This window comes from Protopterus annectens, chromosome 11.part0 (assembly GCF_019279795.1).
Source record: "Protopterus annectens isolate FY-2018-M chromosome 11.part0, PAN1.0, whole genome shotgun sequence".
Taxonomy (NCBI): domain Eukaryota; kingdom Metazoa; phylum Chordata; order Ceratodontiformes; family Protopteridae; genus Protopterus; species Protopterus annectens.
This window is the reverse complement of record NC_056745.1, coordinates 1,563,361,789-1,563,378,618: the sequence shown is the minus strand read 5'-3', so window position 1 is coordinate 1,563,378,618 and position 16,830 is coordinate 1,563,361,789.

Below are 16,830 nucleotides of genomic sequence, written 5' to 3'. Positions count from 1 at the left end.
AATGATGAACATCCAGTTACAAACATCTTATACAAGGGGCAGAAGTATTCGAAATTTTGTAGTACATGGGAGCTTCTGTTTACCTACAACAGAGAGAAATAAAGAGTTGATGTTTTAAGGAACTATTCCGTGTGGAAAGTGTAAAAGCTGCAAATATATAATAATTCGTTTTGAAAAAATAAATGGCAAAATTTTTCAAATAAAAGGGACTTATGGATGTCAGAGTGAAGGAGTAATATATGGAATTAAATGTCCATGCAATAAGTTCTATATAGGAGAGAGCAAAAGAAGCTTTGCAACTAGCTTAAAGGAACACATTAGAGATATTAAAAGAGGAAGAGTGGAAAATCCAGTAGCTTTACATTTTCAGCATGCACTTGAAAGTGACCCAAGTGGAGTGAGAGCCACAATTTTGGAACAGATTAAAGATGAGGGAATTAATATAACTAACATTAAAAGAAGGCTTTGGGAAAAAGAATCAACTTTCATTTTGAAATATGGTACCTTTTACCCTTTACCCTGGTGGATTAAACAGGGAATTTAATTGGAAGTGTATGCTGTGATTAATCAATTAAACAAATGTGAAAATGTAATTGGATAATTGCTTGTATGAATTTGTATATTTAAACAGTGAAAGAAGAAGGCTAAGATATACTCTGTAAAGGTGTAATAACCAAGGTGCTAGAGAGATTTATTATTGCTTGACGTCTGTGTGAAATTCATTGCTGTTTATCTGGAGTTTTATTAAAAGTATTTTTTGTATTTGAACCACTGGCAGTTTTTCTTTGTGGCAATTGAATATCTCAGCTATCATTGGGTTCTGTAACGTATATCACTGAACTGGATAAGCTTACTTCTGCACAAAGGGGGAAAGGGGATACTCATTGCAGGAGGAGAATGGTCGGGAGACTGCATATAAGGTAAAGAGGTGATGACACTTAAGGCTATATTATCTGTGTACCAGTGAAGAAAACAAAGGGCTTGCTGTCTCCATTGCTTTTGAGAGCATGTCAGATTAAAGCAAAAGATACAATTATTGCACAGAGGGAAGATTTGCAGTGTTAAAGGATTTTTGTTAAGGACAAAAGACAGCAGTAGGTGTGAGACAAATCTGATTAAAAATAGACTATAAAGATTTCAGGAGTCTGCTTTCATGAATAGTGGCTTTTATGGAGGGGGGTGACTCTGCTACTGAGAAAATGAGACATAATATAGAGACATGCAGATGTTGAACAGGGACCATTAAGGCTCAGACTGACACCTCTGGAAAATATTTTTGCAAGTTTTTGTTCCCATAGGCTCATAGGTGCATAGATGTACAGTATACTAGGCTAATGACCACTAGGGCCCTTATACGTCTAGCTGTGCAATACAAATGTGATCCATGTATTTGATTTGTAAGGAGGGTGATTTACTGACTGACTCTGCCCATCAGAGATACAGGCACCAGACCAGAAGTGAAGTTGCTATTTCCCAATCATTGGTCCAAGTTGTGATTAAATAGGAATATGGAGGAATTCTGTTTCACATGGATGGAGAGCGTGTTCCAGAGAATAGGAATTCTCTGAGAAACATCACTGTCTCTCCAACATATCCTGTTTATGTCACAAGCAAAATTACAGTCTATTAATCTAGTAATTGTAATGCTGTTTGTTTTGCAGATGTGCAAAACTTCCATCAAATCAGGGTTCAGCTATGACTTGTATGCCAGGCAAAGATGAACTTTCAGTAGTATGTATGGTACCAAGTAAAGAGACAGGGCTTTGAGGGGATTAGCATAGGACATTGTGTTTAGTACCTGTATTCTTTTTGTAAGGAACCTTTGTGGACATTCCAGTTGCTGCATGTGCCTGCTCGGGTACATACTGAAGGGGGCATTATACTCTATGATGCATCTAATGTGGGCTGAGTACATCAAAATAATAACCTTTTTGGGCCTAGATGACATGCCCTTACTTATAAGTTGAGCAACACAGAAGAATTTTCTTACTACCTTGGACACATGTTGGTCGAGAGCTAGGTTACTATCTAGATGAGTTCCCAGATCCCTTACTAGTAAATCAACTTTTAGGGATGTTTTATTGATGATGTAGTTACCCATGGTGGCTGACTTCCCAAAAGGTAATGTAATGCATTTCTTGGTACTGAGTTTTAAGCCATGGCTTTGCCACCAAGCATCTGTCTGTGTTAGACCTTTCTGAAGAGTGTTCTCATCTTGGGGGTATTCAGTGACTGCTCCCAATTTGAAATCATCTGCAAACTTGGTTAGCCAAAGGCCTTTGACACTGCCTTTGACATCTGAGAAGTAGATGCCAAGAAGAGTGGGCCCAGCACAGAGCACCGGTGACAGGCCTATTTGTGGAAGTGACCTCACTGATTCTAATCTCCTGGGTCCAATCAGTGAGCCAGCTAGCTATCTGGTGTGTCATAAAGGGGTATACACCTACTGCCATAAGTTTTTGGCAATGCCTGATTGTGATACTGTATCAAATGCTTTAGCCAGATCTAGGTAGGCAGTTTGCGCCATTTATATTTCTGTTGGAAGGGTATATATTAAAAAGACTTTGGCAAGATGGAGATAGGCTTGCATTTTATTCCCATAGGCACGTTGCCTGGTAAAGAACTGATAAGGTATTCATTACTCAAGACAATAGGCTTGCAGTGGTGGGTTATTATGTAGGTCCAGTTACATTGTCAGACCAGGAACCTGTACAGGTGACTTTGAGGTTGGGCCAACAGGGTAGCGCAGATAGACATTGGCAGTTTCCTACATATAAGTTTAAAAATGCTAATTCTGGATCGTGGATTAGAAATTAAAATGGTTTTGAATAAACAGGACTTAAAGAATTTTCTGAGTAGGAAAGGTTCAAATGTCTGTTAAGAGTTAAGACACATGGCAAAATCAAAGGAGACTGGAAGAGGAACACTGGAAAATTTAGAGTATCCCACAAAAGAAAACAACTTCAGGATAATGGTTCTCATAGGGGGAGAGGGAGAAGCTGGAGGAATATAAAATGGAATTAACAGAATACTTAGAAAGTTGCTACTGCACAAGGCAGTGCTTCATTATTGCCTTTTTGGAACCTCTTGTATGACCGTTAGAGCTTTAGCCTGCAGATTAAGACAGCAGAAGGAAACACAAGTATTTCAGGTTAGGAATCGAAAGTGGTAGGAAGGCCTGACTAAATTCTATAAATATTTAGGCTGTATGTTGGGAACTGTATACTAGTGATCAAAGTGAGCTGGAAACAGACCTCAGGGTAATGGAGTTTTTGAATACTCTAGAGTTAGCCAGACTGGAACAGACTATATGGGAATAATTAATGAGGTTGTTCAATCTGAAGAAAGTCAGGAGGTAGCAAAAGGTACAGCAGGAAATAAATGCCCAGTGTCAGACAGATACCCTGGAGAGTTCTGGTTGCAAGGGGGTCTGTAATTATTACACTTATGGTAGAGTTATTTAATATGATAACATGGAGAGAGGAATTCCTGGCATTTTTACATAGTTGCAAGCATTTTTACATAGGTTAGTACTAAGCTAACTGCCCTTCCGAGCCATTTTAAGCCTAGCCAAATATCCCTTGGAAGACTCAAACCCTGCACCTTGTGTTTGTAAGGCAAACACCTTAACCATTAGGCCACATCTGGACAGAATCTGCAACTACTATTATCCCTCAACAGACTCTCAGAGGTTAATAGCCCTTTTGATCTTGCATATGGTCAGGAACCAGAGCAATAAAAGAAATTATACATGCAAATTCTAGTCATTAACTCTGGCCTGAAAACAATAGGCAGAATGCCTTTATCTAGACATCTCGGCTCCAAGATTTGACATCAAAGAATTGACTTATCAGCTTTGTTACAGCAGAGTGCACTGTTGTTACATTTTTGCAGTTCCACATCTAACACCAGTTTTCCCATTTAAGAGAACAAACCTGTGGCTTATATTAATATTTACAAATGACAGAATTATCTACAAAATTCTATCTGGCTAGGCTGGCAGCCTTCACCTATCTTCATAGAAGTACTGTTGAATGTATCTAAAAGAAACATGGAAGATTTCATTTGAAAAGTCAGCTAAGCAAGTCTTCTGTAAAATGAAGATACTGTTTTCCATTTAGAAAGTACTGCCACTGAAAGTGGATGCTAAAATGACTGCCCTCTATTTATTTTAAACTAGTACATATATTTGTCACAAGCTCTTTTGGCTAAGTTGCCAGTAGCTGTGATAAAGAAACAACACATGGACACAGAAATTCTTATAAGGAGAGTAAAGAAGTAGAGATGCCTTGGTCAGTTTTAAAGAATATGAGAGGGTTGGTCTTCCAGACATTCATTTATATTTTGAAACAGTGCAAATGAAGTTGTTTCACATGTGTAAAATACATTGATTATAGGGCAATGTGAAATAATGTTAAAGAATATATTTGGTTCATTTGAGGTAATGCATATGAGAGGAATTCCCATGGGAGAGCTCAGGGGTAGAAATCAAGATTTTATGGCTACCAGATTTAAGGACCAGTTAGGAAAGTGGATCCCAATAGATGAAGGTAATGACCTTTTGCAAATTTTGTTCCTTTAGGATATGATGGTTGAGACATTGTAACTCAGAATTGTTTATTGAGATGGAGATGGTTAAACTTTGGGCTGAGGTACTAGAACAGTTAGTAGATGGAAGAAATTACAAAGACTGGGAAATGCTTGGGTATTAGTTTAGTAGGGAGATCACAGATGATTAATTATAGTTGATGAGAACTGCCTGAAGAACAGTAATTAACAAAATTACTTCTAGTGAGGGAATTGTAATGCTGCAGTGGTGCAGCGGTAGCATTGTTGCCTCACAGCAAGAGGTTCTCCTGTTCGATTCTCGGCTGGAGTGCGGGGAGTGCCTTCTGTGTGGAGTCTCCATGTCCTCCCCATGGTTGGGTGGCATTCGAAAGACATGCGTAAATGGGTGTCACTTCGTTGAAGGTTGGGCATCGAGCTGGCACCTTGGTGTTCATGAAAATCTACTGCCAATCATCATTGAACCGGAGTTCCGCTGTGCCGACCCCTAACCGGGAAAAGCCAAAATACAAGCAACAGCTTCTTCCCTTAGATGTGTAAATCAAATCAGGGAAGGATCTAAGATTTTATAATGTTTTACAAAAGATAAGAGAATGAGAAAGACAGGAAAAATAAGAGACAAATGGAATGAGTTATTAGAAAGGGTATGTTCAGAAGAAAGATGGATGATAATTTGTGTGCTAATAAAAGGGTCTAGTAAGGCAAGGCAGTTTAGGATTTCTGCATGGAAATGTTTGCACGGATGCTTTTATACTCCAGATAAGTTGGCTAGAATATGTCCTGACCACATTCCCGAGTCATGTAGATATGTAACGGGTAACAGAGTGACTTGGACTCATATTGTCTGTGTCAGTTGTTGCAAGTCTAGTTAGGAGGAGCTGATATGCTTATAAAGGAAGTATTGGGAATAGAGTTAGTGTTAAGGAAAGACCTGTTTTTACTGAGGGTGAAATAGGAAATAAAAGATCCTGGAAAACCCAACAAATGATCTTTCTGATATTGACAATAACATGGTAGTGAAATTGTTGAGAGGTACAAAAGATCCATGAACCGTGTAAGCTGGTTAATGAGGTAACAAGGTACAGGAGGCATGGTATTAAGGGGAGTGCTTCAGGGAGATATAAAAAGTAGATACTTTGAGTTTACTATACTGAAATCACACTGGACAATTATAGGACAGAGTGGGGTTGAAAACTTAGACCTAAATGGTAAGCATACCTAGCAGGTAAATGCAGGATTAATCAACAACATTGGGTTGATTAAAGGAAATAAATGAAGGCAGAGGGAATGACGGATGTAAACTTATTGAAAGTAAATTATTTTTTATTAAACAGCTTTATATATTTTTGTTATGTTTCTTCTGCTAAGATGGTAACATTTTATTTTAATTATAAGAAATGGAAATTGAGAGATGAAAAACAAAAGAGAAACTATGAACTGTAACATAATACTCTTAAGGAATTGTTAAATGTAAGATCAATATTTGTTAAAAATGTCATGCATTGATTAAATAAAGCTGAAGTTTAAAAAGTAAAAGTCAAAAGAGAAATCAAAATCTTTGCTAAAGCCTGTTTCAAATTCTGTTAACAAACAGGAGTATCAGCTGCAGAGATAATTTGTTTTAAAGGTGGAAGGGGGGGGCACATAGCTACATTTTTGTACTAGTAATAGTAACACTGTAACCAATGAAAAACTTGCTAGTGATAATTTTCAGCCTATAGAATGTGATAAATTGTCTACAAGAGTAGTTAAGTTGGCTTTCTGTTATTGTATTACTACAAATCAATTAAGTTCAATATCTTAAGTGAGAACAGGGAACTGTATAGACTACTAGACTCATGCAGTATAGTTAAGCCTATAAGGCAGCATTATGTGTGCAAAAACAAGACCTTCATTAAGAAAATAGTTGAAGTGATATATGTGAATGGTTGGTATAATGGTTAGGGTCTTTGTCGCCAATGAACAAGGTACAAGGTTCAAGACTGATCCTTGGCCAATGCCTGCATTGAGTCTGCATGTTCTCCCTGAGTTTCTGTGGGATTCTTCCCAAGTCCCAAAAAACATGCTAAGTGTTTCCACCTTAAACTCACACAAGAATGGAGTTATGACCAGCAGCATTATAGACTGTAGTTGGCTTCTTCAGTTGGGAAGAGTTGTATAGACTAGTTTATTTGGGCATCAGATGTAGTGTTCAGTATCCTATATATATATAAGAGAACATGGCTCACAGACTGCATACCATGTCAGTGCTTCCCAATCGATGGTCAAAAATGGGCATTGTATTTGCTGGTGATAAGTGGGTTTAGGACCCAACCTACTCCAACCTAAGCCAGGGACCCATGCTAATAGTAGAAGGTGCCCAGCATAAAACCCAGCAGCCTTGGGCCAATAAGCTGGCTATTGTCCAGTTGCCCAGCTTGGGTTACCTTGGATCACTCTCTTGAAAGCCGGATGTAAACCCAATATACCTGTCCAGGATCCAAGATGGAAGGGCTGTGCAGCAAAGCCACTTGGCCTGGGATCTAGTCTCAGTCTATTACTCATATATGTATATATATATATATATATATATATATATATATATATATATATATATATATATATATATATATATATATATATATATATATATATATATATATGTATGTATATATATATATACACATATATATATACACATATATGGGTCTACTTTAGGAAAATCGAAAAGCCACTTACCCAACTCTGAAAATGCCAAGACGAAAGCACCGAAAATCCACTTAAATGAATACTTATATCACCGACAAAAAACTGATCACTGAATTAACTTTTTCAGCTGGATAACCCCTAGCAATAAAGATCTCACCAAGTAACTTAATATTATCCACAAATTTTATCTTCACTGCAAATACCCAAAATTCTTATACCTTGGCTTTTTCCAATTTTAACTTCAGATAATTAGGGTATCTCATATCATAGCTCAAAATGTATTAGTATACCATGGTTTTCCATACAATCAAAAATCTAGAGACTGCGGTACAAATGTTAATATCTATGAATAGTATACCATGTATCACAAAACTCCATAGTAAGATGCAATTAAGTTTTACTCCAAACGTAAATAAATCCGAAACACTCTCGAAACCTTGACATGAAATCAAAGTCCTTTGTTTAGCACTTCTGTCTGTTCCAAAGTCCTGAGACTTCTTTAGAATGTAGAACAAGTAAAATATCCACTTTAAGAAAACTTTAACTTATTCCTTCCTACAAGAGTATAGTAGTCAAGAAAGCAGAGTTCCTGTGTATCCTGTAAGAGTACACTTTACAGGAGGCTTCCTGGAAATCCTGAAATGAGTATGCTCATCACTGTTTTTAAAGTCTAACTCCTGAAGTCCTAGTAAAGGTATATACATAAAACTAAGACATCCACAAGCTAAACTGATTTGCTAAGCATGACAGCGAAATGCCTATCATGGGATATCTAAAGATGGAGTTATTAAGAAGTGTTTACAAAAAATTATGAAAAAATAGGACATATTGTCATGATTACTTTAATAACACAAAAATAGACTGTGATACTGACTTGTTGGGAGTAATATATCAAGTAGCGGGTGTTAGTAAAAAAATTACATTAAAACATGGTGGGTAATGTAAAGACATTCTGAGATATAAATGTTCTTTTAATAAATAATTTATGACAATTACCAGTGTTGTCGCCTCACAGTAAGACGTTGTCCTGTTCGATTCTCAGCTAGAGCTTCTTCTGTGTGGAGATGTCCATGAATGGGTGTACCTTCGTTGAAGGTTGTGCGTCAGGGCCGGCAACTTGGCACGTAAAAATCTACTGCCAATCATTAGTGGACCGGAGTTCTGCTGTGGCGACCCATACCCGGGAAAAGCCGAAAGACAACAACAACAACCAATATTTTCATAACTGCATTCATTTCAAAAGCTGCTTGACATATAGATGAACAAATAGCATGATCTTATACAAAACATTAAGACTCACAACGTTGTCACTGATACTTGCAATCTAACACAAATGGTTTTGTAGATTAGTATTGTTAAGAAATATTGTGAAATTATTACATGCATAATTTGCATGATTGAGCAATATCACAAAACAGAAGTATGCCATCCCCACTTGTCATACATCATGGAAAGCTCTGGAACAATTCCATCACTGATATTGTGGCTCTATTTTGCACACTTACAGAGATATAACACTTTATTTGACCATAATACTAATATTTTTTGGCAAATTAAGTAATGTTTTTGTTTTATAAAATACGCAGTATGAAATCAGCATCTACAGACAGACTTTTGAAACTAACACCAGAGTACAGCCCATTGATAGTGGGATAGTGCGCTCATCCACTGCCCGCAGCATTCTTCTATATGATGTCCCTCAAAAACATTACTAAGGAACAAAAAAAAGTTATGTGATTTGATGGCTGGTCCAAACCAGCCAACTAGGACTTGTAGCTGTTTTTGCCTCCCACCCCACCTCTCCACAGCTGAGGAGCAATTACAAAAAAAAGTCTGTTATCAGGTACCTGGTGCTGCTGAAATGCAGGAGCCAATCAGGTCCCATTTCTGTGCTCTGTCCCAATTATCTTTCCTTAGATGAGAAGCTAAAAAAAAACTTTCTGTTTAGACTGCAGCACTGCAACAATCTATTGACTATAAATGTAACAAGTAGTTGCTGCAATTCATACCATGTAGGTAGCACTGCAACACTCAGATTTTAGACAAAAAAGAAAGAAAAACCTTCATTTTTTAACTGGAGCAAGCAGTTGCTCCAAATTATACCACTCACAGAGTGCTACACTGCTCAGGTTAGACATTCCTTTTAAAATTGTAGCAAACTGCTTGCCACACTTATAGTAAGCAGATGCTACAGTTTAGACCACACACTGAGCTATACAGTGCTCAAGATATCTTTAACAAAATAGAAAACCTGACACTTTTCACTGGAACTGGTAGATAATTCTGCAGAAATGAAATCACCTACTCAGACAGTGCTCTCAATTTGTCCCTGAAAAGGACAATTTCTCCAGTAAGCCTACCTGCTCAACAACTAGTTTTTAGATAAAAAAAATATTTTTTTTTCTTTTAAACTGTAGCAAACTGCTTGCTAAAATTCAGCAAGTATTTGCTACAGTTTATACCACACCAGGAGTGCTACAGCACTCAGGTTTTATTTAAAAATAAGCAGTTGCTGCAGTTTAAATCATACATGGAGTGCTATAGCACCCAGGTTTGATTTAAAAAGTAGATCACTGATCACTTCCCCTATCACTTTTTGCCACTGATCTTTGCCCCACCCTAGCTACTCTACTGACAAAAGAGCTGTCATATTTTCCATTTGTTGTAACTCAAACCATTTATCAGATACTATAAATATAATGAAGTTTGTTTTCAGTGGAATATTTTAGAGAAAAGCTTTCAGGAAACAAGTGGTTTTCTAGCTTACAAGATCTCAGGAAGCAAATGCATTAAATACCCTCATGCTGTTCAGGATTAAATGAGTTTAAACATGTCTTATAGTATTTGTCAGCCAATCCATGGAATTGTTTAAGCTTCTTTTTCAAACATGATAATTAAGAGTCCTCACCTTCAAATCCCCTCTAATAGTAATAGCATTATTTAGTCCTCTGCTATTTTTTGCATTTGACCTCAGCTGCCATTGCATTTCTGTTTTATCCAAAAAGGCTTCAAAATCTCTTTCCAATTATCTATCAATCACTTGATCTAAGACAAATAGCAAACAACTTGAATTTCCTAAAATTCTAACACATATAGGATTATCTACATAGAGTACTCCTCTTGTCTTTTTTTAATTCACAGGTTACACATATTCATAAATCTTACATGACAACTTACAAGCTATCCTACCTATGTAAAACACCTGAGAATTGTCACAAGCTGCCAGATAAACCATTGCTGTATAGCTGAGTTGGACCTTGTCTTAGCTCCCCCCATTATAACTATTGTGCATTAGTTAAACATTGGGACCTTCACTGATGCAGTTATATTGTGGACACGTGCCACAATTATATGTACCTTTTTGTCATTGCTCTCCCATTTTGATTTTCTTTAATTTTTCCTAAAACTCAAGTTCATTTTTTGTAAGTAAAGTTGAATTCATTGCCCACTACTTGAAGAACTTCAAAGTTACCTTGGAGTATTTCCTAGCAGGATTTAATGCCGTTCTTAATGTCATTGTAATCAGTGCTATAATCTAAAAACATTGCAACAAAGATTTTCTATTAGCTCTGTCCCGATTACCGTCAAGGTTTACCACACCTTCTTTACAGTTCAAAATTGGGGAAATGTGTTTTTCTTGTTGTCCTTCACCTCTTTTAAAACAAAATTAACCATATCTGTTGTGTAGCCTCTTTATTAAATGTTCATCTACCTCAGGATTTTTCCATCATTACAAAACAGCCTGAGCAAAATCAAAACTTATCCTTTAATCAGATACTCCTTCACAACCTGGGGGTGTGCACTAGAGACATATAGATATAAATCACAAGTGTTTCTTCTCTATACATATTGGAAACAAATTTCTTGACAGTTCAATGAACAGGAACTGTATTTTAGCAATTGACCATTCTGTATTAAATTCAAATAACTCTGTTATGTTATTACTATATGAAATATACACTTCAAAACTGTATGTTTCCTCATCACACAACAGCATAAAAACGTTATGTATAAAGTGGCCATAAAGCCCCAACCTTTGTTCAAAGTGGGAGCAACAATTTGTTTACTTGCACATATTTCCTTACCATATCCATACCAATATCCAATGGTGTAAGAGTGTACAGGTTCTTAATACTGACCGTGGCTATCAGGTTAGTGTTAATATTCTGAAGTGTTTTTCTTATTTTTATTTCTCTTGTATAGGATTCATCTAATTCTAATTAAGTCTGGTTAATGATGAGACAGACAGAGTGATGATACTCTTCACATTATGAAGGCAGAGTGGTGATAAGTGCTGGAAGATGTGCAAACAATGATAAACTAACTATCCTGGACTCGAGGTGTGCTAAACAATTTATTGCATCTCTTTATCAGTGTGTTTTAGGATATATGTGGAATACATGGGTGGTGTCAGCTGTGTGATACATGGACAAAGCTGTAACTTGATCACTGAGCACCTACTGCCACGCCTGTAAGGTGAGGAGTTAAAAAAAGGTACTCTTCAGTCCGGCTAGTACCTCTAAGACTCAGGAACAGGCCACGTTGTTTGCCCGTCAATTCCAACAGCAGCAAAAAAAGGTCTTCTTTTGCCTTAAATACTGTAGCAACATGTGTACTACAACTTATACTACACAAGTGTTTCTTTTCTATAGACATTGGAAACCAGTTTCTTGACAGTTCTAGGAATTTCAAGTTCAGTGTACAGGAACAGTACTTTAGCAGTTGACCACATTATGCAGTAAATGCAAAGAACTCAGTGATGTTATAAAATATGAAATACACTCTTCAAAAAGGTGTGTTTTCTCACTCCAGAATAAAAACTTAATCTATAAAGTGGCCATAAAGCCGTGTGTGTGTGTGTGTGTGTGTGTGTGTGTGTGTGTGTGTGTGTGTGTGTGTGTGTGTGTGTGTGCATGTGTGCATGTGTGTGTGTGTGTGTAGACCTGACCAGAAAAGCGGTAAAAATTCATTTCTGTACCAGCTTTCGGAATTGCAGTTACAGAAATGAATAGTGGTAGGGCACTACCAATTGACTGGCATCTCCAGATTGCTTCCGCTAGCACCTTACATCCATGATGGCTACCCTCTTCGCCCCACTCTAGCTACACTTCAGTACATGAAACATATTGTGTCATAAGCTTAACTAATGAGTTTCATGATGAATGGCAAAGCCAAAGGTTACAAACCGAGTTATGTAATTCAACAATACAAGATATTTCAAGTATTACACAAAGCACACACTCATGTTTTCCATTTGTCCATTTTGTTTTTTCATTTTTCCTTTTTAGTTTGGATTAATGTTTCCCATTACATAAATGGAGTGTGGTAATTGTGTAAGATGCCTATTGAGCAGGGTTTTACATGTGCATGAGTTTTATGAATGAGCTGTCTCATGGACGGCATTCTATTGTAGTTCCATTGAAAGGTTTAATCTTTTTTTGTAATGTCAGTTAATTCTGTGGAATTATTTTAGTTTAGTTAGAATATACTGCAATATGTCAGTTTTATGGTTTAACTTTGTTTTCAGTTAGTATAATCTTAGCCAGAGGAATTCATGAAGGCTTCCATGATGTTTTCACCTCATTCACGTTGCTATAACTTCCATCAGATTTGGAGACAGCCCTAACATGGTGCAGCATTGTACTCTAACACAAAGATGTGCAGCTCCACGTAGGGCTGACTCTGTGGGTCTGCACTATGCTAATGAGGCAAGCAGGGGAGAGGCATACGCTAAATAGTCATGTGTCCTGTCTTTATTGAAACCACCTCCAGGAAGGCATCCACAGAAGAAACAGTTTGTGAAATTGCTCAGATAATTATATCAGTACAGCCAGCCCGAACATGTAGCAGTTCTGAAAATGACCAAACAGCCATGTTCATTCATTGCGGAAGAGGTAAGTACTGGGGAGCATAGTGATAAGGTAGGATCAGGAGGTTTGTGAGTGAGTGCATGTGAGAGGTGTGTAAGTGTGTGTCTGCCTGGGAGGTAGCAGTAGGGGAGTTAGGAGGGGATCAGGTACGTGTGTGTGTGTGTGTGTGTGTGTGTGTGTGTGTGTGTGTGTGTGTGTGTGTGTGTGTGTGTGTGTGTGTGTGTGTGTGTGTGTGTGAATGGATAGATGAAAATGTGAGTGCAATCAATTGGGTAGTGGGCTGTGTGTGTGTGTGTGTGTGTGTGTGTGTGTGTGTGTGTGTGTGTGTGTGTGTGTGTGTGTGTGTGTGTGTGTGTGTGTGTGTGTGTGTGTGTGTGTGTGTGTGTGTGTGTGTGCGCATGTGTGTGTGTGTGATTGGATGGATAAAAATGTGAATGCAATCAATTGGATAGGGGACTGTGAGTGTGTCTAAGCATGTGTGTTTAATGTGCATGTGTGTGTGAGTGTAGGTTGGAGTGCTTGTCATACGCCCACACACTCCTAGACTAATGAACATAGTCTACAACATTGGGTGGGAAGACAACTAGCCACCAGCAATATTATGTTTATGCCATAATGGCACCTAAACCAGTGTAGGGTTCAGGGGTTGAGAGGACAGCTAGCCACTAGGATACAACACTTGTGCCTTAACTGCACTTAAACCAGAACATGGATAAGGGGTGGGAGGAATCATTAGACACCAGAGAGTACTCTAAACTCTTGTGCCTTAAAGAAAAACACCTTAGTACTAAAAAAAAAAATCAATTTTTTCACTCTTTGTTTTCTGAACTATTTTAACATCTAAAAATCAATCTGACTGCTTCGTATGGAATTTTAATGTTTTCTGCAAAATGGCTGCCTATGGGGAATATGAGTCCCAATTCTTAGTTAGAAATGTTCTTTCAGTGACTGAGTGCCTCCTTTTCACATTTCTCATCTTCCTGCTGATATAGCATACAGAAGAACGCCTCCATTGTAGGCCTTAGGATAGCAGTGCCCCCCAAAACCTATCTGCAATATGTTGGTATATTAAATAACTCTAATAAAATTGGGAGTCACTAACACACATTCAGAACACAGGATTCTTTTTAGTTCTTTGAATGCTATATCTGCCTCAAGAGGCCATTGCACCTTGGCAGGAGCTTTCTGTCTTCTGAGATCCATCAAAGGATGGGCAATGACAGCACAATTACGCACAAACATTCTTGTAGTATTCAGCTAGTCAGAGAAAAGCTTTCACCTGTCCTTTAATATAAGGCACAGACCAGTTTTTATGGCCTATATTTTTTCTATTTATGGCATCACCATCCCTCTTCCTATAAGGTATCCTAAGTACTTGTTTTCTTCCATCATACCCATTTTACTTTTTTTAGCATTTACAGTCAAACTTACCTATCTTATGGATTTTAACACAAGCTGCAGTTTTAGTAAGCAAGACTGTCAGTCCTTTGAAGGAGTGACTATGTCCATCTAGGCATGAAGGAGTGACTCTGTCCATCTAGGTATGCAGCAGGATATCATTAGAAAGGCTTCAATATTTTATCTATCAACCTCTGATGGCAGGGATTCCATGTAGGCCATATGGTAATACTATCTACTAAAATAGACCATTGGGGGTACAAAGATATATTTTTTCTTTCACTGAAGGAATAAGTTGTATCTGCCACTGTCCCTTCATCAAGTCAAGTGCTATCAAGACTCTGACCTTTCCTACTTTCTCAATCAACCCATCAGTTCTGGGCATTTGATGGCTGACAGACTTTGAAATGCTTTTCATTTTCCTAAAGCCATTACAGAAAATAATACTTTATCAGGTTCAGGAACTAGTCGTACAATGTAATGGCAGCAAATGAGGGAATCAGAAAAAAAAGTGAGAATTGATATAGAGGGGAAAACAGCGGAACAGGTTAAAAGCTTCAAGTATCTGGGAGGGGTGGTTGAAGAGAATGGAAGTCTGAATGAGGAGATCAAAGCTAGAATCAGAGGGGCTGCAGCCAACTGGCACAGAGTATCAGGTGTAGTATATGACAGACGAATGACAAAAAAGCGAAAAAGTAAGGTGTACAAAACAGTGGTACAACCAATACTATTGTATGGTATAGAAACCTAGGCAGTAAAGGCAGAGAATCTGAAGAAGCTAGAGGTGATGAAGACAAAATGCCTGAGACAGATGGTAGGATGAACACTGTTGGACAGATGAAGAAATAAGGACACAAGAGCAAAGTAGTTCCAATTGCAGAAAAGGTCAGAGAGAACAGATTACCGTAGTTTGGGCATGTATGCAGAAAAACAGAAGACATTCTGGTGAAGAAGATTTGGCTCAGACAGGAAGAAGGCTAGAAGAAACAAGGGCATCCAGCAAAGAGACGTCTGGACTGTGTGAGAGAAGACCTGTGACAGTCAGGGATGAGTGTCAAAGAAGGCAGAACAGTGGCATTGAATAGAAGTGGCTGCAGCTGACACAACACTCTGACCCCATGTAAAAAATGAGAAAAAGGGGGTTATGATGATGATAATGATGATGATGATGTTACTGGACTGCTCCATTCACTTTATAACTCCTGCATCACTCCTGGTAAGCAAATGTAGCAAATATAAATGTGCACACATTTAAAAAAATGCAGAGTCCCACTACAATACTTTTAAATACAATTATAAGAGAAAGGTTCCATTATTAGTGGATGAAAGCGAAAGCATGTTGAAGTAAGATGCTTGGTTTCCAAGCACCTTTATTGGTTACAGACTTCAGATTTAAAATTTCCCAGAGCTGTAATCGGATTTTGCAGATCATACAAGTCAGTTCCTATATTCTTTACTGTCTTCACTGACTTCCCTCATCAATACACCTTTTGATGATTCACCATTGTTCAGACCCAAAGACAAAGAAATGCTTACCAGGAGTGAATATAATGATAAAACCCTGTCTGGTGTTGGGATCCATTTTTCCAACCCTCAAAGGACCTTTTCTAGAAACCAAAGAGGTTATAAGAAGATGTGTTTCAAAAAGTCACAGTGAATCCCTAAACTGCATTCGCCAAAAAAAGGCTTGCCAAAAAACATGTTTTAAATGTTTTTGCAGGGGCAAGACCCCTTCACCCACAATGTGGGGTCAAGCCCTTCACACCCCTTAAACTTATATATACCAACTCTATTGTTGTACCAACTCAAATAAGGGGGAAATTCCCCCATAGAAGGAATCACTTCTGGCACAGCTCGCTGAAAGTGATTTCCTATGGAGGAACTCCAATCGTTGGTGAGTTGGACCATGGGTAGCCGAAGACTGAGAGTTCAATCTTTGTCTACCAGTATATAGGAAATGAGTTGTATGAGCTGCAAAATCAGATCACAGCTCTTAGAAATGTTACATCTGAAGTATGTAACCAATAAACGTGCTTAGAAATCAAACATCTTACTTCAACATGCTATGGCTGCAGGAGACACAATCTGCACCTCTCAGACGCTGGCAGAACTTACAAGTTCTGTCTGCCCTGCAGCTTACATCTCAGAGACTCACCATTATGGCAACTGCCTAACATAACTACTGTGTAGAGTTACTAAAACAATAATATGCTTTTCAATGTCAGATAAGAAAACTCTATCTTACAGCATAAAAGGCCCCCACTACAAAAGGTATTAGTCACACTTCCCATAACATCTCTTTAAAGCA